The 23,205-nt window shown below is 41.6% G+C and overlaps 1 long non-coding RNA gene across 1 annotated transcript; it reads left to right on the top strand.

Moving 5' to 3' along the window:
• Positions 1 to 459: 459 nt before the first annotated feature.
• Positions 460 to 18,278, top strand: LOC148126886 (uncharacterized). The gene is made up of 2 exons (XR_015741684.1): positions 460 to 562; positions 17,962 to 18,278. It is a non-coding gene; the product is annotated as an uncharacterized LOC148126886 (long non-coding RNA).
• The last annotated feature ends 4,927 nt before the right edge of the window (positions 18,279 to 23,205 follow it).

Here is a 23,205-nt window from a genome sequence, read left to right on the forward strand (position 1 = left end):
TGGAGCCCCCTGGCATACATACACTTTAGATGCAGCACGCAGGGCGGTCGGTGGCGAATTTCCGGTTTCCTTTTCAGTGCAGCTTCGAGGAGTCGTTTGAGTTCCGACTTTTCCCGAGGCCTCTTTGAATTTGCCATTAGGAAACGGCTTTGCTTACTTGGAATTCCCTGTTCTTACATTTGTACGTGCAATTAAAGTGACATGGCGCTCGTTTCTTCACAAGCGGGTTTCTTGTTTTGGGGGAACCCTTCCGCTCAACTGATGCGGTGACATATATGTGTCGTTATCTGTTTTCCACCGCAGTGTTGTTCCCGAGGTGCCTCATATGGACACCGGGTGACAGAAGACCCACTTACCCCCTTCTGGCCTGATTGGGAGGCCAAAATCAATTTGCAGAAGCCTTATTATGCCTGCTTTCATCTCACTCGCCCCCCCCCCTCGAATGCCCTTTAATTTTCTTCGCTCTTCTCCCATCCCGCCATTTTTAGGTGGCGTATAAACACCTCTTGTCCCGATTCCGAACCGAAGCCGCAAGATCTTGTGATCTTTATTTCTTTGGAAGGTAAACAGCGAATCCTGCAATTGGGAGCGGGAGGTTGAGGGAGGCAAAGGGAACCAGCGCCAAGCGCGCACACTGCAGAATGCTGCAGAGGCATCGCGTCAAAGGGAATTTCCTGATGATGCGAAATGCAGGGAATCTCGGGGAGTTACAAAGCAAGGCGGCTCAACGCTGCCCCCTGGTGCCCAGAGCTTGCCGCGACCAAGCGCCTGCCCCGCAACTGGCTGGTTTTGCAGCTAGATTGGCAGGTGGGCAACAGCAGCAGAAGCATGAGGAGGAGGAGGAGGAGGGATTCGCCCTATTTCCCGGGCCACCCGGGGATTCTTCAGTTCCAAGGAGAAGCGCTTACTGCTGAGGATTTTACTGGGGGCGCGGGGATTTCTCTCCTCCACGCACGGGGCACCCCGTCTGCCCTCTCTGCCTTGGCTTCGGCCCAAGCCAGAACCCGAGACGCAGTGAAATCTCACTGAGCCTGCGCGTAGCCGCCTCTGCAAGAGCTTCCCCCACAGTCCTGGGAGACTCGGAGCGCGAGAAAGGTTCCTCTGCTGAAAAGATGGGGGGGGAGGGAGGCGAGCGCTGCAGAGAGCGCAACACACCGCCCCCTCCGCGTGGGGCTGAGGAAACCCTGTCACGGAAGGGAAATCCTCAGATTCAGCCGCCAGAACGCGGGGGTGGGGGATGGGATGAGAGAGTGGTGTGGCAGCGGCGGCTAATCAACCACCTGCCATCCGCTGGTTTTTCTTCCCTGCTTCTTGAGGGATGGGAAGAAGAAACACCTCGGGAGCTGGATTCCCCCCTCCTCAGATAGAGCCTGCCAGGGAATTCTGGGAGTTGAAGTCCACCCATCTTCAAGCTGCTATAGGGATATATATATATGATGTGTGTGTGTGTGTACATATATGTATGCATGTATACATATATATGTATGGTATTCAGCTTTGTTCGGGTATTTTCCCACGTCATAGTTGTGCTTTTAAAGTTGTAGCGACGTTTGGACAGAATCTCATCTGCCATCATCAGGCTTCTGTATTGTGTTCGTCTGTGAATCAGACTTTTACAGTTGTTTCAGTTCAATTGGAGCTAGCCTACTGCTGTGCCAGAATGGTTTTTTCTTTATCCTGATTGGTTGGGAGTCTTGGTCTGTGTTTATTGGTCTTGGAGTTTGCTGGGTTCTGCTTGATTGGTGTTTCTAGTATCTCCTGTCTGTTTTGTGGCTTTTGTGTGTGTGTGTGTCTTGATTGGCTGGCAACATTGTGTTCCTGTATTGGAGGCTTTTAGTGCACCTTGGCTCCGAGTAAATGGACGGCTAACATTTGTCAGGAAGCTAGGTTTCATCTGGGTGCCTGGTTGGGGTGTGTTTGAGCTGGAGGTATCAGGGGGAATCTGTTTGTGCCCAGGTGTTTGCCTGGCTAGTGGTGTGGGGATTTTTTTGTTTGTGAGTGCAGGCTTCCAAATAATTGACAGTCTGGTGGAATCATTTTTTCTATTCATGCTTTCAAGTCTTTTTTCAATCTCTATGTGGCTTCTCTGATAATTCTGCGGCTGGGGTTTTCTATAGTGGCTAGGGTTTTGGTGCCATTGAAGTCAGTGCTATGACCTGTGGCGTTCATGTGTTGGACTAGAGAGGAAGTGTATTCCAGCTTTTTTACTGCATTTTTGTGTTTATCTAGGTGGGTCTTATTCTTCTATTGGTCTGTCTGATGTATGTGGCAAGGCATGATGCACAGTGGACTTCATATATGCCTTGGTTTTCCAGGTCAATTTTATCTTTGGGGTTTCTTAGGATGGCTGCTACTTTTCTGTCTGTTTTGAAGGCAGTCTTGATGTGATGCCTGTGTAGTATCTTACTGATTTTGTCTGTAGTACCTCTTATGTAGGGCAGGACAGCTGTTCCATAGGTCTGGTCATCTTCTAGGTCTCCATTATGTCTCAGTGTGTTTTTTGTGGATCAAGCCAGTGATTTTGCTTTTGTGGAAGCTGTTGGCTGTCAGTACTTTAGTCAGGGTGCATAGTTCAGTCTTTATGCGTGTCTTGTCTGCCAGGCGTTTGGTTCTAGCGATTAGTGTTTTGGCCACGGAGTTTATCTGTGCTGGGTGGTGGTGGGATTGGGCGTTGAGGTAGCGGTTGGTGTGTGTTTTCTTCTGATATATGGTGTGTCCTAGTGTGCCATCTGGTTTTTTTTTTTTTGTAGATTAGTACATCTAGGAATGGTAGTTGTTTGTTTGTTTCTGTTTCCATGGTGAACTTGATTTTGGGGTGTGTGCTGTTTAGGTGTGTTAGGAAATTGTTTAGATTTTCTTTTCCATGGGGCCAAATCACAAATGTGTCATCGATGTATCTTAACCATAGTTTGGGTTTGTGGGTGGCATTAGCCAGGGCTCTGGATTCGAATTCTTCCATGAACAGGTTTGCAATGACGGGTGACAGTGGTGATCCCATAGGGGCTTCTTCAATTTGCTTGTATCTTTGTCCTTTGTATATGAAATATGTGTTGGTTAAGCAGTGTTCTGTTAGTTCCATGAGGTGTTTAGCTGGTTGCTATTTATTTTTGATGATTTCAAGAGTTTCTTTTATCGGGACTTGAGTGAATAGTGAAACCACGTCGAAACTTACAGGCAGATCTTCTTGTTCCACATGTAGATTTACTCCATCCATTTACTCGCAGCCAAGCTGCACCCAAAGCCTCCAATACAGGAACACAATGTTGCCAGCCAATCAAGACACACACAAAAAGCCACAAAACAGACAGGAGATATTAGAAACACCAATCAAGCTGAACACAACAAACTCCAAGACCATAGAGACTGAAAAAAGACCTGAAAGCATGAATAGAAAAGATCATTCCACCAGACTGTCAATTATTTGGAAGCCTGCACTCACAAACAAAAAAAATCTCCACACCACAAGCCAGGCAAACACCTGGGCACAAACAGATCCCCCCTGATACCTCCAGCTCAAACACACCCCAACCAGGCACCCAGATGAAACCTAGCTTCCTAACAAATGATAGCTGTCCATTTACTCGGAGCCAAGCTGCACGCAAGGACAAAAAGGTTAGCCATCACTATCCTAGTCCTTGCTCTGCTCTCATGGCCACGTCTCTCTGCCGGCTGTAGAGGTTCCCTCCCTCATCCTCTGCTTGGCTTGCGGCTGCTTCTCGCCGGCGTTCAAAAGCTGCCGTGATCCATTATTTATGAGGCACAGGTAGCAGCTTCTCCGCCTGCAAATGGCCGGTTCAGCGTGCTTAGGCAAGCAAAAGCAGGCGGCGGCGGGGGGTGGGAGATAAAAAGACCCCAGATGACTCCTTTCTCCTCTGGACTCTCTTTAATTTTACATACAGCTGCACATATGCTATAGATTCAATCATGAGGGATTTCCAGCAATTCTAAGGACAGGCTGCTGATCTCATATGGCTTCATTCACCTGTTTTATGCTTTGGCTGTTGCCAGCTTTGATGCTGTCCAGCCACCATGTTTTTTGCTTCCCCCCTTAAATAAACAGTGACTGTACAGAAAAACACTGTTAATGCTATTGATTTGAAGTCTATATGTAAACTCTGCACTCTCCGAACTAAATGGAATCGTTCTAAACAATCATATACAGGATTAAATTCTACATCATTGATAGAACAAAATTTCACTTACAGCTTTTGTTATTGTACAATTTGCAGCCAATTCTGTCTTTAATCATAATTAACTGTATCATAGTAACTCTATCTTAGATACTAGTTCAGTCTTCGCCAGTCTGATATCCTCCAGCTCCAATAATCCCTAGTCAGTGCTCATAGAAAAGGGAACAAGCTGCCCTAGTCATTTGCATGAACAACTATCATGCTTACATCGGATTTCCTTGATACGAAAGTACTAGGCGTCTTTTGAATATTTCCTGTTGTTGCTGCTGTTTAGGGAATGTGGGTTTAGCATGATGTATATTTTTGTTTAGGGGATTTTTAAAAATCACAAAGGCTGAGTTAACATGACTAAATATAGGATACTAGAGACTGAGCATGCTTATAGTTCAGCTTCCTTGAGAGGAGGTGATTGCATGGTTGAACTTGAACAGGAGTGTTTATGTTAAAACAAGAAAAGGTTGCTTAAAGAATGAGAGTGTAATTAATGCGGATGAAATCTAAAAATGAGGGAGAGAAGTTGAGATGGTTTGGTCATGTAAAGAGGAGGGACGAGGATGATTGGACTGCAAAAGGAATATATGAAGGAAGAGTAAAAGTGCTGACAGGAAAAGAAAGAGTTATGGCTAGATGGAGTTGTTGAGATTCTGAAAAGTCAGGCTTTTTTAAAAATAACAAAGAAATGGTGGAAGCAAGGATGGTTTGACAGGATAGCAAGGAAGAGGTATTGTATATAGTGATATTTAATTCAGTTTTTTTTTCACATCCCATGCTTTTACTTACTATTTATTTATTATTAGTTTACTAGGCTTTGCACATCATTGAATAAGCCATAATAGGATGGATATATATGCATTGTACCATAACACTGTACAGTAATCCACAAAGCAAGCAAAAGAATAGCCATGCAAATACTGTTATGTCAAATGTTATGATAGCATCCAGCCACCAGAGGGCAACCTTCTCTGTGATCTTAGGTGGGGGGGGAAACAGTGTGCAGCTTAATCATTAGTAAGGATGGTCGCCTGACATTTGTGCATTTGTGTGAAACACAAGCAAGTTCAACTTTTCAGTCAAAAATGAGTTATCATACTACTGCAAGCACATTGCTGAATGCCATTGATAGGGCTCACTTTATTGACAAACCTACAACATGAAACATGGATTCTTACGGTATAGGCAAAGAGGAAAGTTTGAAATAAACGATTTAGTTCTGTTGAAACAACCCTGTACAGTTCCTTGAGGAGAAAGAATACCTGGCAGTTACATGTAGAGTAATCAGTGAACAGCAAAGTAGCTTTCCTTCCTCAATGCCATCTACATAGGCTGGATTGTGACTTCCACAATTCCTCAGGATTGTGTAGAAATTCCACAATTCCTACAGAAATGATTTGGAAAATAATTTGAACTCAGAGGAGCATGAACACGGTATCTAAAATTGTTTAAAACAACCAGATCTTTTCCTGTGATCTTGGGGAATTATGTGACTGAAGGAGGTGCAGCCATGTCCTATATTTGTGGTCTAATCCTAAAATGTAGCCCAATACATTGGAAGTCATGGCTGGAGAAAACGAATTCCCTCAGAAGATGCTAAAATTAATGGGAAATTTGCTACTGATATTAACTAGATATGAAAGTCATCACAAGAACAACACAATCAACAAAATTAGAATCCACAATCTGTTTACAATCTGAGACAAGCATATTTCCAGATTTGTTCTTGGAAAAATTTAACCATTAGCAAAAAGAAGAGGCCACTGGGTATCTTCAGGCCTTCTAGCTATGGAACTGTGTAGGTTGAAAGAAATCCTCCAATGTCAACATGGTAAAATTAACCAGAGAAGAGAATTTATTTTCAGACTGAGAAGTCCTATTTCCTAATTTCCGCTGAGAAGAAAAACAGATAAAAACTAAATTAAATATTCTTTGGATTAATTTAGATTACATTCTCTTAAATTAAGGGGAAAACTGATATTTCAAATCACCATATTTAAAAGCAGGCTGGAATTTTCTGTTGTTTCAGCTGCAATTTTCTGTTGTTTCAGCTGCAATTTTAATACATTTGCAAGCTATCTACTTTTTAAAATAATATTAAGAAACAGATAGTCTTCGACTTACAACCACAATTGAGACCAAAATTTCTGTTGCTAAGTGAGACAGTTGTTAAGTGAGTTTTGGCCCATTTTACAACAATTCTTACCACAGTTGTTAAGTGAATCTGGCTTCCCCATTGACTTTGCTTGTCAGAAGGTTGCAAAAGGAAATGGCATGACCCTGGGACACAGCAACCGTCATAAATATGAGTCAGTTGCCAAGCATCTGAGTTTTGATCACGTAACCATGGGGGATATTGTAACTTTTGTAAGGGTTAAAACAGAGTCCCTTTTTTCAGTGCTCTTGTAACTTTGAACAGTCATTAAATGAACTGTTGTAAAAAGAAGACTACCTCTATTGTGCTCAAGATGGAGAGTTTTTAGCTTTCTAGATATTTGATCTGATTATGTGCCATCAAACTGATGCTAGCCATTAGCAATACACCAATAGATTTTTTTTCATGACAATCTATCCCCAACCAGGTCATTCAGGTCTTCCAACACTGAACTATCCCTCTTGTAATTGAGACCATCCATCCTGTTTTCTTTTTCCCCTTTCTTATCCACCTTTCCCAGCATTACAGCTTTTCCCAGAGATCTGAGACTTGGCATCATGTCTCCAAAATAGGATAATTTGAGCCTGATCATTTGTGCCTTGAGTGAGAACCCTGGATTGATTTGTTCAATCATACCTTTATTTGTTTTCTTGGCTATCCGTGGGGTGTTCTCCAATGCTGAAGTTCAGAAAGAGTGATACTCTTTCTATCCCACTTCTTCAGAGCCTAACTCTCATCTCCCTACATTACCGAGGTCTCCAAACTTGGCAACTTTAAGACTTGTGGACTTCAACTCCCAGAATTCTCCAACCAGCATACAATTCTGGGAGTTGAAGTCCACGAATCTTAAAGTTGCTAAGTTTGGGGACCCTTGCCCTACAATGTCACCAAGCCATAACATTGCGTGTGCTATTCTGATTTTTGTAAGTATAGATACTAATGGCATCTGAGTATCATTTCTAAAGCCTTTGTGGCTGCTCTTCTGAGTATAGTATATTTTGCTTGTTCTTTTACTAATTGGTGGTTGACCCTAGAAGGCAGAAGGTATACATCATTTTAATATTTTCATTGTCAGTTTTAAGGGTGATTGTTGTGCCTGTTATCTTTGGTTTGATTTTTATGTTTACTTTTAGTCTGTTTTTTTACTCTGTGCTTCCCTTTACTTTTATTACTAACATGTGCAGATCCTTTGTATTTTTGGCTATGAGTGTATTCTACATATTTGTTGTTGTTGTTAGTCGCAAAGTCGTGTCCGACCCATCGCGAACTCTAAAAGTGTCCCTCAGTACATGCTGCCCATGCTACGGCGGGGAGTTAAGGTTGAGAACATTTTGAAATCCGCAGTGCTCTCCACTCCTAACTTAGCGTTTTGTACTTGTTCTGTCACGTTTTGGATCTATATTCATCGTCATTGGTCTTTGCTGAAAGGTAATGCTCCCTGATCCTACATGGGAGCACTCATCATCGGTCTGTCTGTATTGAGGGGGCAACACAGAAGATGTTCTTTTGTAATAGAACAGTTACTCCAGGGACAGGTTATACAGCGTTTTTTGAATTGCATTGCACGGCCTTGCAAATATCTATAGCCGAAGACATTTATGGGCTAAGACCGGAAGTAGTATTCAGCAGGTTCTGACCAGTTCTGGAGAACCGGTAGCGGAAATTTTGAGTAGTTTGGAGAATCTGCAAATACCGCCTCTGACTGGGCCTGCCCCTATCTATTCTCTGCTTCCCAAGTCCGAGCTGATTGGTTGGGTCTTCTTTTGTTGCCCTGCACAGGAGAACGGAGTTGGAAAGCAGGTTAGTGGGATGGGCAGGGAATGGGGATTTTACAATATCCTTCCTCCTGGAGTGAGATGGGAATAGGGATTTTGCAGTATCCTTCCCCTGTCACACTTACCAAGCCAAGCCCACAGAACTGGAAGTAAAAAAATTGAATCCCACCACTGGCTAAGACCCTTTCCCCCATTTTAGGATCTGTACCATACTAGTTGCAAGATGTTTTGGATTCCAACAAATTCGGGTTCTGAATGAGGTTATTTTCTTTTGAGTGACATATAGAATCTTCTAGCCATCATTCAGCCATCATTGTGCAGATATCTAAGGTGACAAAATTTTGGAACTGGAAAAGTCCAGCTGGCCACTAAGAGATACAAAATCCCTACCTCTATCTGACATTTAGTGGTTGTCCAAATTTTGCAGACCAAATATACGGCAGTAGCCTTATATATAATGGTAATTAGGTCAAGCTTTGTATTGTGCCAGTGAGGTAGTGCAACAAGTCACAGAGAGTATCTGGTAGAGAAATTGCCGGGCTCTTACAATCAGTCCTACCATACTAATACTGTATCTTACAGGTTGTTTATGGATTATTCTAGGAAAATTGAACATGTTGGCTTTGACCTTCAAAACTGCATACCCTTTAGGATCAGAATATTTAAATATTGTTTTCCCATGTATGAACTTAGCCCAGTGCAGAAGGCCTTTCCTCGCTTTCAACTTAACTTTGGTACCAGCACATTGCAGCCATCTGTTTATTCTGCCAAATCCTTATGATATTAGCTTTACTCAGCTGCTGAATGAGGCAAGGTTAAGTCATCTTTAACTGTACTAATGCCAAAAGGTTTTCCGCCCGTAAGCTGGCAGTATCCAGCAAGCACCATGGAGTGTGCAAAATCTGCTATGCTCTGCCACCCATGGAGTTGGAGGCGAGGTCAGCATGGGCGGGATTAAAGAATTGCTCAGTGGCTGTTCCAGGCATTCACAAATCCAGACCTTCATTAGCCTCATCTGCCCTCATTCTACCGCTCCTTCCCTAGAGAGCAGGGCACAGGGAGTGCTGCGCCAGTGGCTTCTCAGAATTTCACAGTGATATTATCCTGTTCAGCCTGCAATTCCTTAGCATTGTAGCTTTATGGATCTTAAAATTTGAGCGTAAGGTAGGAATAATGAGGAACCTCCCCCCCCCACCCCCGCCCCGCTGTCTCAAATCTGAGAGGAAGCATTTCTGGCCTGTGTAAAGAAAGGAGAGAAGGGGGGAATCAGAAGCAAATGTGTGGTGACTCAGCTCCCTTTGGGATTCCAGTTTGTTTTTCTTTTACTTATTCAGCTTGGATTACGAGAGCTTTAGGAGAGGGGCATAGGAGAAAGCCTAGGGTTGATGGAATCTGGCAGCCAGACCCACCTCATTCCTGCTCTAGTGCCATCATTGGTAGACTTTTTTCATGCCTGATAGTGATATACAGGAATGAGAGAATAACAACGTCACAGAAATCAACCAATCTCTTTGCTTATCCCCATTGCACACACGTGCGCGCACACACACACGCCTGACATTTGGGACTGAGTCAGAACAGAGGCCAGAGAGGGAGCGCAGGGATCCACAACGAGGACAAGAAAAGTAATGATAGTTAGTTTCCCCCCCGCCCGGCAACTCAAGAATAGGTGGGGGGTATTTAACTCTGCAGAGAGGAAAGGCCCCAATAACATTAAAAAAATTATTTTGCCTTCATTATTTTTATAAGTTACTCAAGACAGTGAACATACCTAATATTCCTTCCACCTCTTATTTTTCCCACAACAGCAATCCTATGAGGTGGGTTTGGGCTGAGAGAGGAGGACTGGTCCAAAGTCACTCAGCTGGCTTTCATGCCTAAGGCAGGATTAGAACTCAGTCTCCTGGGTTTCTAGGCCAGAACTTTAACTACTAGTTCTCAATGCAATGATTTGCTAAAGTTTTGACTTACTTATTCTCCTAGCCTTCCAAACTGGCTTTCCCCACAAGCACTGGGAGTGGGTGAGATGTACAAGAAGATTTAATGAAGCACTGAATGTGGAACTTAACTTTGGTACCATTTAAAAATAATATTTATGGCTTTAAGAGATATATGTATTGATTTGTTTTATTATTGCCATTGTTTAATTGTTAATTGTTTGTTGCATGGTGAATGGCTATTGAGGTATTCCCCCTTAGGGGAATGAGTGCACTCAGGGAAACGTAGTGAGAGTGATGTTGAATAACACACAACCAGCATACAGATACACTGAATAGTAAAATGTAGGTTTTACTTCCAGTAAACAGGTAAACAAAGTCCAACAAACAGTCCAAATCATACACGGTTAAAGCAGTTAGTATCAGTCCAGGGATAATCCAAAAATGAAAAGTATCATAAACAAAGCTCAGTAAACGGAGTTTGCTAACAGTTGCAAGACTCACAGCAATCAGAGCAGAACGACGATCAGGAAATACGGCAAAACAGAAAATGCAAGAAGAAACAAATCAGGTTTCTGACTCCATCTTATGGCCATTGGAGGAACCTCAGCCAATCACAATTACAGTATTCTCTTAAAGATACAGTATTAAATTACTATCCTGGTTTATATATTTCCAACCCAACTGTTAGGTGACTATCATTCCTAACATTGGCTATATTAAATTAAACAAATAAATAATGCTGTCTTATTGCACTCTTTTCCCACCCCCTGGTTACTCACTTAAAAGAGCAAGGGAATGACTATGGACATAATTTATGGAAGGTTCAGTAAAATTCTCATTATATTTTAACCAATTAAACATGAAATAGTTAATCAGAATTTTTTTTTCATGATAGGAAAAATGTCAATTGATCAGAAACCTTTCTCCCCCAAAAGAGGCAGTTCTTCTGAGATGTCTCATCCTCTTTTCTAGATCAAATGGTTTTTCACATTTTTGTGAACAAATTATAACAAGCCAGCAGTATGCGGCAGCAGCCAAAAAAGCTAATACAATCCTTGGTTGCATAAACAGAGCCATAGAATCAAAGTCCCGTGAAATATTAGTACCATTTTATAAATCCTTTTTAAAGACCACACCTGGAATAATGCATCCGATTTTGATCATCACCTTACAAAAAAGATGTTGAGACTTTGGGGAAAGTGCAGAGAAGAGCAACTAAGATGATTTTAGGCCTGGAGACTAAAACATATGAAGATCGGTTGCAGGAACTGGGTATGGCTAGTCTAGAGAAAAAGGGATAGAGGGGATATGATAGCAGTATTCTAGTATTTGAAGAGCTGCTACAAAGAAGATGGAGTCCAAAGCAGCAGAAGGCAATATGAGAAACAATGGATGGAAACTAGTCAAGGAGAGAAGCAACCTGGAATGAAGGAGAAACTTTCTAACAGTGAGGGCAATTAATCAGTGGAGCAGTTTGCCTTCAGAAATTTTGGGCGCTCTATCCCCGGAGGTTTTTAAGAAGAGCCTGGACAGTCATTTGTCCAAAATGGTATAGGGTCTTCTGCTTGAGCAGGAAGTTGGACTGGAAAACTTCCAAGGTCCTTTCCAGCTCTATTCTGAATCGAATTGAAATAAGTTAGGGTGAAGAAGGAGAAATGGCTAACCCTTCAGAAAGCTGGCCCCTCGTTTTGTTTTTAAATTATTCAGGCTTCTCCACTCTTCACAAGTTAACTGCAATACACCCACTTCTTTCTTTCTTTAACAAAGCATTCCTAGACTTCTTAGACTATGCTGTCAACTTCCCCATCCAACACTTTGCTAGCCATTCCTGTCATTTCACTTTTGTCCTAATGGCAGGACTATTATTTCCGGTTCCTTTTATGGGCACATGTGTCCAGGAGGTGGTGCATATATTTATAAATCTCTTGCAACAGCTGGGGCAACATTGCCCTTGTGTTTGTTTGTTTTGGCAGAGAAAGAAACATCCTTTCAGAGCTGCACCTCATTCTACAAAGCCCAGGATGGAGTTACTGGAAGTTATCTGCTGGTCTCACTAGAAAGCTTTTTCTATTCATTTTTTAAAAATTAAGTAGAAAGAAAGGAAATGTGCGTCTGTGTCCACACCAGTGGTGGGATTCAAATTTTTTTACTACCGGTTCTGTGGGTGTGGCTTGGTGGATGTGGCAGGGGAAGGATACTGGAAAATCTCCAGTCAGAGGTGGGATTTGCTGGTTCTCCGAACTACTCAAAATTACTGCTACTGATTCTCCAGAACTTGTCAGAACCTGCTGAATACCACCTCTGGTTCACACATATTTTTTTGTGTGTATATACACACACAACACACACACTCACGTGTGTGTTTGCCTTAAGGTCAGTCTGAACTCAGTCTGTGACTGTCTGAACAAACTCCTGAAGTTTTCTTCACATTTTTGAAAGTGGTTGGCCATTGCCTCCTTCCCAAAGCTGAGAATAACTGAGCCAAGGCCACCCAACTGGCTAAAGCAGTACTAGAACTACAGTCTCCTGGTTTCTGGCCCAGTTCCTACTCCAAAATGGCTTTCATTCTTTTGATACTACTCTGAAAAAGCAATTGGGCTGGGTAAATAATCACACTGAGATTAGGTGGTGAGATTGTCCAGCCTTCCTCTGACCTTGTTGGAGAAATTAGGTCCAACTGGTCATCTTGAGTTTCACAACATTCTAAGTCACAGTAGCCATCTCCTTACGCTCCACTGCAGGGGCACCTCCTAACCCACACCAGCCTCTGAAAACTGTCCCATTTGCTTTTCCCCCTCCCCCCTTCCCTCTCCTTATGAAAATGGCACTGAGACACCTGTTCCTTTATATCAAATATGACATTGGAACGTACTATTTATATAGGCAAAGGAAAGAAATGAGGCTGACCCATTTTGAAAGACTTGTCTGTACAAGGGAACAACATGCCCCGTTCCACCAGGGTGTAAATGTTTCCACTCAATATTATCCTAAATAGTTTTGGTCTTTAAAAAGAAGAAGAAGGGTGCTTCTGTAGTACATTTGTTTCCAGACTGCAGCATCACCACCCGAAATAAGCATTGTGGTTTTTCATTGCATCTCAGTCACCCTGACACAGGAAATGCCGCCTCTTTGCTTCTGTCACATTTTCCACCACTCTAAGAAAATCAAGATTTAATGCGATCAGCTTGAGGACACAGAAGACGGAGTGCCCCTCCCCACAGCACATGACTGACATACCCCCCCCCTAAAAGAGCATTTCTTCTGACACTCCCTTTAAGTCACTGTTGGACAAGCTCTTGTGTGGACATCACATGTTCCCATGTGACCCAGGGACTATACTCCTAAGGTCATAGCAGTTATGTTATCATCAGAAACCATAGTAAAGATAATAGTGGCTTTTCAGTTGCCTCATTGGAGACTAATCACATATTGAACTACCCAGGAGCAGATGGTTTGAACCACTTCCAGGCAGTTAGGCAGAGCCTCCAAGTTTTCTGCCAATTATCATATGTGCCGATTGTAATGAAGAGAACTAGTCTGGTGTAGTAGTTAACTTATTGGGCTAGAAATCAGAAAACTCTGAGTTCTAGTCTTGCCTTAGGAGCAAAGCCATCTGGGTGACCTTGGTCCAATCCCTCCCTCTCGGCCCTGGGAAAGAGGCAAGGGCAAACCACTTCCGAAAAACCTTGCAGGGACTTCTCCAGGCAATCTCCATGAATCAGAAACTGACTGAAAGGCACACAGACATGTTGTAATCAAACCAGAAGAAGACGTGAGGACTATATGCTGCCAACTCTGCTCTGAGGCCTTGGAGCAGCTCAACTTTTAACAGCTGTACCTTGAGGTGGTTGCTATCTCTGTTTTATCTACCATTTAGTTGGTTTATAGACCAGGGCTCTCCAACCTTGGCAACTTTAAGACTTGTGGACTTCCTCAGCTCTGAGAGTTGAAGTCCACAAGTCTTAAAGTTGCCAAGGTTGGAGAGCCCTGGTCTAGACCATCTGATTTTGAGGGCTCAAAACAGATTCCCTGCCCAATAGCTAATTTCTGTCTCTGCAATCAAAAGTCATGTCTGTACAAATACTAAACCAACTTTGAGCTACCCTTCAACTTCCTTATTTGAAAATTTAGTACTTTATTTTCAAGTACATCTGAATAAATGTACCATTCTGGACTCTGGTCATGGGCCTAGACCAATACCTAGACAAGAGTGATGGAAAATAGGTGATCAGGATGACTTTACTGGAGCTAGTTTGCAGTTGTTATAGAATATCTCTGTCCCCTAAAAAGACTTTTCAGCGTTGTCCTGTCCCACCACATTCCAGGGGCAGTGATTAAACCCCTCCTCCACTTTTGCTTGGGAAGAGCCTAGAGACTGAGGGACTAATTTTACAGAGCATGTAGGAGTATGCTTTGCGGTCTAAGTTCCCATATTTTCATGCATTGCACTAAGCTGTGGTTCGCTAAATCATGGTTGGCTGAAAGAGCCACAATTGTCTGAAATCATCCATCCTACCGTATTAAATCACAGACCACAAATCATAAAACTGTCTTTACACGACATCTATCGGCCTATCACAGCGTGTGCAATCTACTTCTCCCCGCCCTTTTTCTCCCCCATACAAATACTGTCACCAACATGTTTAAAGACTTGGGCAAATGTGCCTTTTCCCCTGTCAGGTGGAAAGCATGAAAATAGCATGCTCTGCTATTATGTAACATCCATGTTTTCACTTGTTGTTTCTTTTTCTTTTTTTAATGAAAGTGTGACTAGGGTAAAACTCCCTAAAGAACAGAGAAAGTAAATTTCAGTTCGTTGCTATAGCAACACCTTTATAGTACTTCTGGCTTTCCTCTGGTGTAAAATGGCATCGTCTATATTAGTGGAAGCAAACATTTCTCAAATATTCTGAATTTCTTTCATTCCTTATGATTTTCTTCCGGAAATACTGCTTCTAGGTGGGCAAGAAGAAGGCATATCCATTCCAGGCTAGGTTTTCACCTTTGACTTTGCCCCTCCCTTTGTATGCAAAATCAAATTGCACATACATTTGTTTGTTTTTAAAGAATCTTACAGGACTTTTTCTATTCTAATTGTTGAATTTGCTCAATGTAGACTTAAATGAACAAGGCAGTTAGTGCAAGGAAGTGACAGGGGTGAAGGATTCGTGAAACGTTATGTTCAGATTATGAAAGGCTCATTAGCTGAAAGAAACCACAAAAGACCAAGCTGAACAATAAATAAACCACTGGGTGGCTGGTAGAGAGAAGCTCAACATTAAAACATTCTTCAATTATTCCATGATGGGGCTTTATTCAAGAAAAGGGTCAGAAAACTTAAGAAAGGTAACCTCCCACCCATGAGGTCTTTGATTAAAGATCCAAAATTCTTCATATCTTTAGGTGTGCTCTAAACTTTTCATAAACCTACCAGATGCTTTTTCCAGTGACAACAATTGCTACTATTATGGCCTGGCTTGATACATTCAGCCATCGCCTTTAAAAAAAAAACGTCCTTCTTTTTAATGTGAATTTTTCTTTCTGACAAGTGTGCTGAGATTGTAATAAAAAGAAAATTAATTAAGCCATACACAACACCCTGACACAGTGGTCAGTATGATTGCAACCATGGGTGTTTTATAAGACATGGTTAAAAGAAGCCAGAATGGGGGTCAGGATGATGTGATAGAAACATTATCCATTTACACACATCTTGACTTTTTTTGAGCACAGCCTGCAAACTTACCGGGTAATGACTTGGCACTCTATTCATCAAAATGTGTTTTTGTTTGTCGAAGGAATACAACCCCTTTAGTTCAGTATTTTAAAATTTGTGGCTTGTATCTTTAATAGTTTTTTAGAAAAATGATTTTCTTATTCTGGGAAACTACAAAGTGTTTCAGAGATAAACAAGTGTTGGAAGAAATATCCTTCTGGGTTCAGTTCCAAGCGGCGATAAAGACACTGGAAACATGGTGACTGTTTGGAAAGATGGTTTAATGGTAGACAGGATCTCATGCCTTGGGTGAAGAAAGAAGGAAGGGCTGAGATGCTGAAAGTCCCAGGCTTGGTTGAGCCTTGCTGGATGATGATGTAATAAAGGGCTTTGGGTAATTCCTATAGCTCTACCTAGAGATCTTTGTTGTGTAAAATAGGCTGGCCCAGGTCAGATTAGCAAAGGTGGCGGGTGGGGTGAGTTTCTACTTCTGAGGTGAGTTTCTGTTTCTGAGTTTCTACTTCTCTTTTTAGGGGAAATATTCTGCCTTTTCAGTATATCCCCAAATATTTCATTTTCCTAGGAGCGGGGTGGGTTTTAACCTCCAACACAAGCAAGTCTAAAGATTTTTGTTCTACATAGATCCAAAGAGAAACACCAAGGAATAAACTAACAAATAAAACAATCCTGATAAAAGAAATAACAACTTGTACATACAAATTTGAAATGGTGTTTTGCTTGCTCAAAATATACCTGAAAAGTCATTGGCTTCTACAATGGTATCCACATTATTCCCTCATGATTCACAGAATAAATGGAGATGGATTGGAGGTTGTAGCCATAAGAATGAATAACCACAAAAATAGCAATAACAAGATATTGTTCTCCTTTCATTTTGTTCAGGTTTGCACCTGATCATTCTAAGAAAAGAGAACTGGATATGGTTCCATTAAGCAGGCCCTGCACACTGTCTGTCGTGCCTTCAGAAATTCCCTCTAGCTTTCCCAGAAAGAATGAGGAGCACCGATGGGGACATAACTGATATGGGCAGAGTCTCCTTCTTTCAATGGCTGGCATCTTACCTGTGCAGCTGTTGTGTCTAGTGCCAAACAGAAGCCTCACCTAGAACAGGAGGCTCTCCCCACGCGTGGGTATTGTACACACTCTGGGAATGGGACTTTGCTTGATATGTGTACAGACTATGCTTATTGGTATGCATGGTGGTTTGCCTTGTCCTTGCTCTATGCCTCTTCTGATTTGCGCACTGAATTTTAAGTATAGGAACATGATGATTTGAAATTTCCAAAAAAATCTAGCCGGCAGTACAAAAATGAAAGTGCAATAAGTTTAACTTCCTTTTTCTTTTTAAATGGCATGCATTGCAGAATGACTATTTGCAAGCTACATCCTCTTAAAAATGAAAGTTCATGCCATAACTTTGCCTTTTGAGTTCTTTTTTTTAGCTTCCACAATGGAAAAAGAAATTGAGAAAGGCTGTAATGTGGCCCTGTTTTAGCAGCAATGCACTTTTCTGCACTCAGGCTAATTTTATAAAAAGGAAGCTGACCAGTCAAAAATAGGTAAGAGTGCAAATTTTTAGACAAAAGTCTCATTGTAATAACTCTACAGTATTCACCATGAGAGATGGAATATATTTACGTTGGAGTGTTTCAGCCCTACCCGCTCCCAACAACAGTCCATTTTTGTACTGATTGGTGGCGCAGTGGTTAGAATGCAATACTGCAGGCAAACTCTTCTCACCGCCAGGATTTTAATCCTGAACTCAAGATTGGCTCAGTCTTCCATCTTTCTAACATTGGTAAAATGAGGACCCAGATTGTTGGGGGAAATAAGCTGACGTTATAAACCTCCCAGAGAAAGCTGTAAAGCTCTATGGAGCGGCATATAAGTCTAAGTGGTATTGTTATATGTACTATAAATCTAAATAATGGACTTCAGTAGGATGCTGGGAAATAGCTCTACCAATTTATCAATGATCTCATTGTTTTCACTTGGGGGGAACTGAACATTGCCCTAACTATTACCTTGCCCCTTTTTTTACTTGACTAAAAACAGGATTTGCTGAATTCTACATAAGGAAGGGCAATGTCCTTGTCATTTGCTGTTGTATTGAATGAGATCTGTCCTCACTACATCCAGTAATATGTTGCCTTTTTTATTTCCTTCCTCAAAGGTTCTTACATTCCAATACTCAGGATGAAGATGATGAAGAGGCAGCCTCTGGCAGAATTGAGAATGTCCTGATATCAGTGAAATACTGAACTTGCAGATGGAGAGCAACAGATTGAAGGCAAGTTACAGTTGGTAGGAAAAGCAGAGCTCTTGGAAAAGATCTGTAGTGCAGAGTGGAACGAGGCCAGAAGAGACAGAGCCAAATGACAATGGTTACAATGCTGATTAGAAGGGATAGGAGGCATATCGCAACACTTAAGTAAATTATTCCATGCAGGAGAGACTGAAAAAGACAAAAGAAATATAAGATGAAAGACATCTGTTTCTCAAGTGTTGTTATTTATCACTATGTGTTTTATGTGTCTCCTTTCTACAATGGTTGACATGCAACGACTTCAGATCTGTTTTAGTGCTCTAGTTTAGTCAGAGTGGATATTCTAGAGATAATGACATAGCTATTCATCTAAGAGCTGTATGACTGCAATGGTCCAGGGTCAGACTAATCTTTGATACAGAGAGCTTCTGTCTGGATGAAACTGTCTGGCATGTCTGTAGAATGAGTGGCGCTAAAGACGAGCTTTGTCTGCCTGCAGAGAAAATTAATTTACATCAACTACCTGCTTACAAATTCTGATCAAACAATATAGCCAATGGATGTTAATGAGCTAATGCAGCTGTCTTTTAATCACTAAAGGGATTATATGAATAACCTGCAAGGTGTGACTAATAATTATTATATTTATGAGTAATACTTGTTAAGAGGAATTACAAACAAGGTTTATCATTTTCTCTCAATGTTTCACATAGTCTTTATGAATCTAATACTCTTCCATGTGTTAAGACTACATAATTCCTGATCAGTATAAATATTGGGAGTTGTACCAAAACCCCATCTGGACAGAGCCCAATAGGGAAGACTAATCTATGGGAGAATGCAGGATCCCCTGTTGCTGCACCTGATGGAGAATGCAGAAATGATCATTAGAATCAGGATTTAAATTTTGTTATGCATTTTATGCCCCTTTCTAAGTGTTTCTTAGCCTGAATTCATGTCCAAACACTCCTTACCACAAAAGTACAATCTCCTTTCTATCACAGGAGAATATTAATTTTTCTCAGCAACACTTAGTGAATCTTTAGAGCAACTGATTTCAAATGTCAAGAAACATTTTGCTCCATTGGTAGTCAATTACAGGTGTAAAGGAGAAAAAGGAGAATGGGGGAAGGTGGGAGAAAGGGCTGCTGTGACTGATAGACAGATGAAGTTTAATACTATAGAGCAGGGGTGGGATTCTACCAGTTCGCACCTATTCACTAGAACCTCTTGTTAACATTCTAAGCAGTTCGGAGAACTGGTGGTTAGAAGAAATTACTGGCCTAATCCTGTAAGAAAGGCAGGAAGGAAACATTCTGGTGTTGCTTACAGAAACTGCCTCTCCGTTAACCCTTATTCCATTCTTGGCAGGACTAGACTTCCTGTCTCAGAAACTTCTCTGGAGTTTTCTCCCCCTCTTTTGTGTGGAGTGACCATTCAGAGTTACAATGGCACTGAAAAAAGTGACTTATGACCATTTTTCAGGCTTACAACTGTTGCAGCATCCCCACAGTCATGAGAGGCCAGGCGAGGAGATGCATGCCTCGATGTGAGTGATATTGAATCGGCCACACCCAGCCAATAACATGACCACCAAGCCACGTCCACCCAGTCACATGACCAAGACATGCCCACCACCTAAGCCACGCCCACAGAACTGGTTGTTAAAAATTTGAATCCCACCTCTGCTATAGAGATGTACGGACTGAAAATTTTATCTGCTGATTGTTTGCTCTCATTTAATGGTTAAAAGGAAAAGTGCCACAGCCAGAATCAAAGATGGAGACTGGCTGCCTATCAGACTCTTTCCCATTCAACACATGCTATATAGATTCATATCTTTAAAATGTAAACATAATCAACCTGTACTACTATATGGGTTACTTAGCAGTTTCACAGGTGACCTGGAGTGCCCAGCCACCTCATGATAAAGAGCCTAACTTCCTTACAGATATTTTCATCCAAACATAGCTCGATGTTTCAAGAAAATATTCTAAATCCCTAGTAGGAATCCCACATAGACTGGCATGAAGGAGTGTTCAAGAGGCACAATGGGACTTCACACCCACAGCTCCCTGGCATTATTTTCCTGTACAGATTAAGTCAGTGTTCAAGTCATCTTTAACCAGTGCAATTTTGAGTAAAATCTATTTATACCATGCCCCTTTTTGTTTGTCAACCATTGTATGAAAGTCAAGGGATCAGTGGTGGGTGAGATCGCGGCATTTCATGGGCCATTTCAGGTTAATGCGGGCACACATCGTCCTCTCCAGTCCACAACCAGGCCTTGTCTGCTGTCGATCTATTCTGTCTCCATCTAGCACAAGACACAGCAGTAGTGTGCTGGTGGCCTTTTGGACTTACACAAAAACAATACAGCTATACTGTTTTTAATGTGGGGTTCATTTTGTATTCCTTAACAGCACAAGAGAGTTCCCCCCTACAAAGAGGGTCTTTGGGGCAGGGAACTACCCACCTGGGTCTTTGGGGCAGGGAAATACACAGTTGTCATCTTTCTACGCTTCCAGGCAATGATGCAAACTATTGGTAGCCAATCTCTTGGAATGATGAAATTATTAAACAGTTCAACTAACAAGACTTCTTAATTTGCCTCTTAACTCTCTGGCATTTACTGTTTTATACAAAGCTAAAATAATGTAATCGGGAAGGGACCAATCTCCCCCCACCTCCCATTTCTTGAACAAAACATGGCCGAATTTGTTGCCAATATAAAGACAAGAAATGAAGGGCAGAAGAGTCCTAGAAAAAGGGATAGCTTATGACTCAGTTCCCTTTGTGAGAGACCCTTGTTGCTTTGACTCATTTTACATTATAACAGAATGGGTGGAAGGAGAGGCCCAGGGAGGAGTTTGGAAATGAAAGGCATAGTCCTAAAGCAGGGGTCCCCAAACTTGGAAACTAAGACTTGTGGACTTCAACTCCCAGAATTCTCCAGCCAGCATAGCTGGATAATAGCTGGCTAGAGATTTCTGCGAGTTGAAGTCCACAAGTCTTAAAGTTGCCAAGTTTGGAGACCTCTGTCCTAAAGTCAGATCTGCTCTGTTCTTACTACAATGCTGCGATTGTCGTTTTTTTTTTTTTTTTACTGCCAGCTGGTGGCACACTGAGGTGGTACAGGGAGCCATGGAGATGACCTGGTAGAAACTACTCAGAAACTGTTAAAACAAAATATGAAAATGCATGACTTGAACCTGAGAGAAGGTAGAAAATATTTGGGAGAAATTCAGACTGGCTCTTCCTCAACTCATTTGGGTACAAGAGGGAGGGAAGTGCAAACACAACCAGAACCAATATTCTGTTACTTGCAAGCACATCTCTTTAGTTTAATATAGTATAATAGTATGATGTAAGGTAAGGTAATATGCATATTTATATAATCTTACAAACATGTGACTCTGAGCTGTATGTAACACAACAGTTAAAACTCCATAATGATCTAAGAACATTACAAAATAAAATAAAGTATAAAAAAGCAAACATATTTTCAGGTATAAAAGACCAGGTCCACATGTGAAAGTCCAGTTAAACTGATGTATTGCTAATCATGCCTATGCACAGGAATCTTCCCAACTAAGGATTAGCCCCTGCTTGGAGTTATATAAAGAACAATAGAATTCAAGGCACTTAGTTTGCTTGTGGTTATGTAGGGGTTCTAGGCCAATCCCTCTTTTAACTAAACCCCCTGGGTTTGGCTATACATATAAAATGATCAGATATCCCTTTAAATGTCTGTGTTATATAATGTTTTTAATCTTCATTTTTATCATCTTTTTATTGTTGAGATAAGCAATAGCAAAATTTAAAAAGGAGATACATGAAACACAAGTAATTGTCTTTAGCTCGTGTTCCAGCACATATTTTCTCTATTTCTCAGCCAAAATCATATTAACGAATGAGTCACTTTTTACATTGTGTCCTTTTGATTGTGCACTTTCCTTGAGCTGTAGTCTTAATAAATCTGGAGTTAAGGCATTTATCCTACTAGACAAACTACTGCTGGAGTTGAAGCATGCCCTCTTCTTATGATGGTTTAGAACAGGGGTGTCAAACTCACATTGTCATGGCGGTGCCACGTGACGTATCAGGCTTCCCCCCCTTTTGCTAAAATAGGTGTGGCCGTGGCCAGTGCATGACGCATCCAGCCTATGGCTGGGAGTTTGACAGCCCTGGTTTAGAAGGAAGCACAAAGGTTTTTTTTCCGCATAAGTAGTTTCGAGCATTATTACCATTTTGTGAATTGACTTGAGCCGTTGGAGTTGGGTGGCATATATCTTTTTTTTTAAATGAAGGAATAAAGTTCTTCAAAACTGAAATCTCATACATGGTGAACTGAGTTTTAATGAAAACCTTGCTGAATACTTTGGCGTAGGTTGTGCAGATTTGTGCTGTACAAATTCACTATCATGCCATATTTCTTAGACATAGTCTAATTTAGCGTTGCTGTCAGATGTGGTGAACCTCTCTCTTTGCTTCATGATTAATCTCCCAGGAGGAGGCCTATTCCCAGGAAAACTGAGTGGTTATACACAGTATCTGTGCAACTATAAGGACTCACTCAACCCCAAAAGGAGCCTCCCTTTACCCTCTTTTTAAAGTAAGCATTTAAGATGGGCCTCTGTTGAATTAGGCTAAGAGTTCTTCCACCTCTTTTTGGTCTGGGGACTATTTTGGAAGCTTCAAAGGCAGGAGTTTGCTTAGTTTCATGGCTGGAATTGTTTTCCGATAGAACAATTTGGTGGGATTGAATGTGCAAACAGTATATTTAGGATACTGTCTACAACTCATGATGTTTTTTTCTCGATCTCATGAACATCACAATTTTGGAAAGTCCTGCTCCAGATTTTTTTAAGGCTGCTGCCATTGAAAGAACAAAGAAGAAAGTTGTGGGCCTTCCCAAGGTTGCTCCTCATGGTCTACTAAGTGCAGCACAAGGGTGCGTCCCTAACTGTTTTTAAAGAACGTATCCTCACTATGTTGTCCATTTCATTCCCAGCCCAAGCAGCTTAATGTTGCATTTAGATGATCCAGTCTTGAAGGCGTGCTTTTCTTCTGCTCCTGAACAAACCATACAGTTTTCTCAATGATGCTGAAGACAGAGTGCCCTAGGGTTGATGCATAGTCCCTCTGGGC

The sequence above is a fragment of the Pseudonaja textilis genome, chromosome 2 (genome assembly GCF_049901715.1).
Source record: "Pseudonaja textilis isolate UNSWEBS1 chromosome 2, rPseTex1.2, whole genome shotgun sequence".
NCBI lineage: Eukaryota > Metazoa > Chordata > Lepidosauria > Squamata > Elapidae > Pseudonaja > Pseudonaja textilis.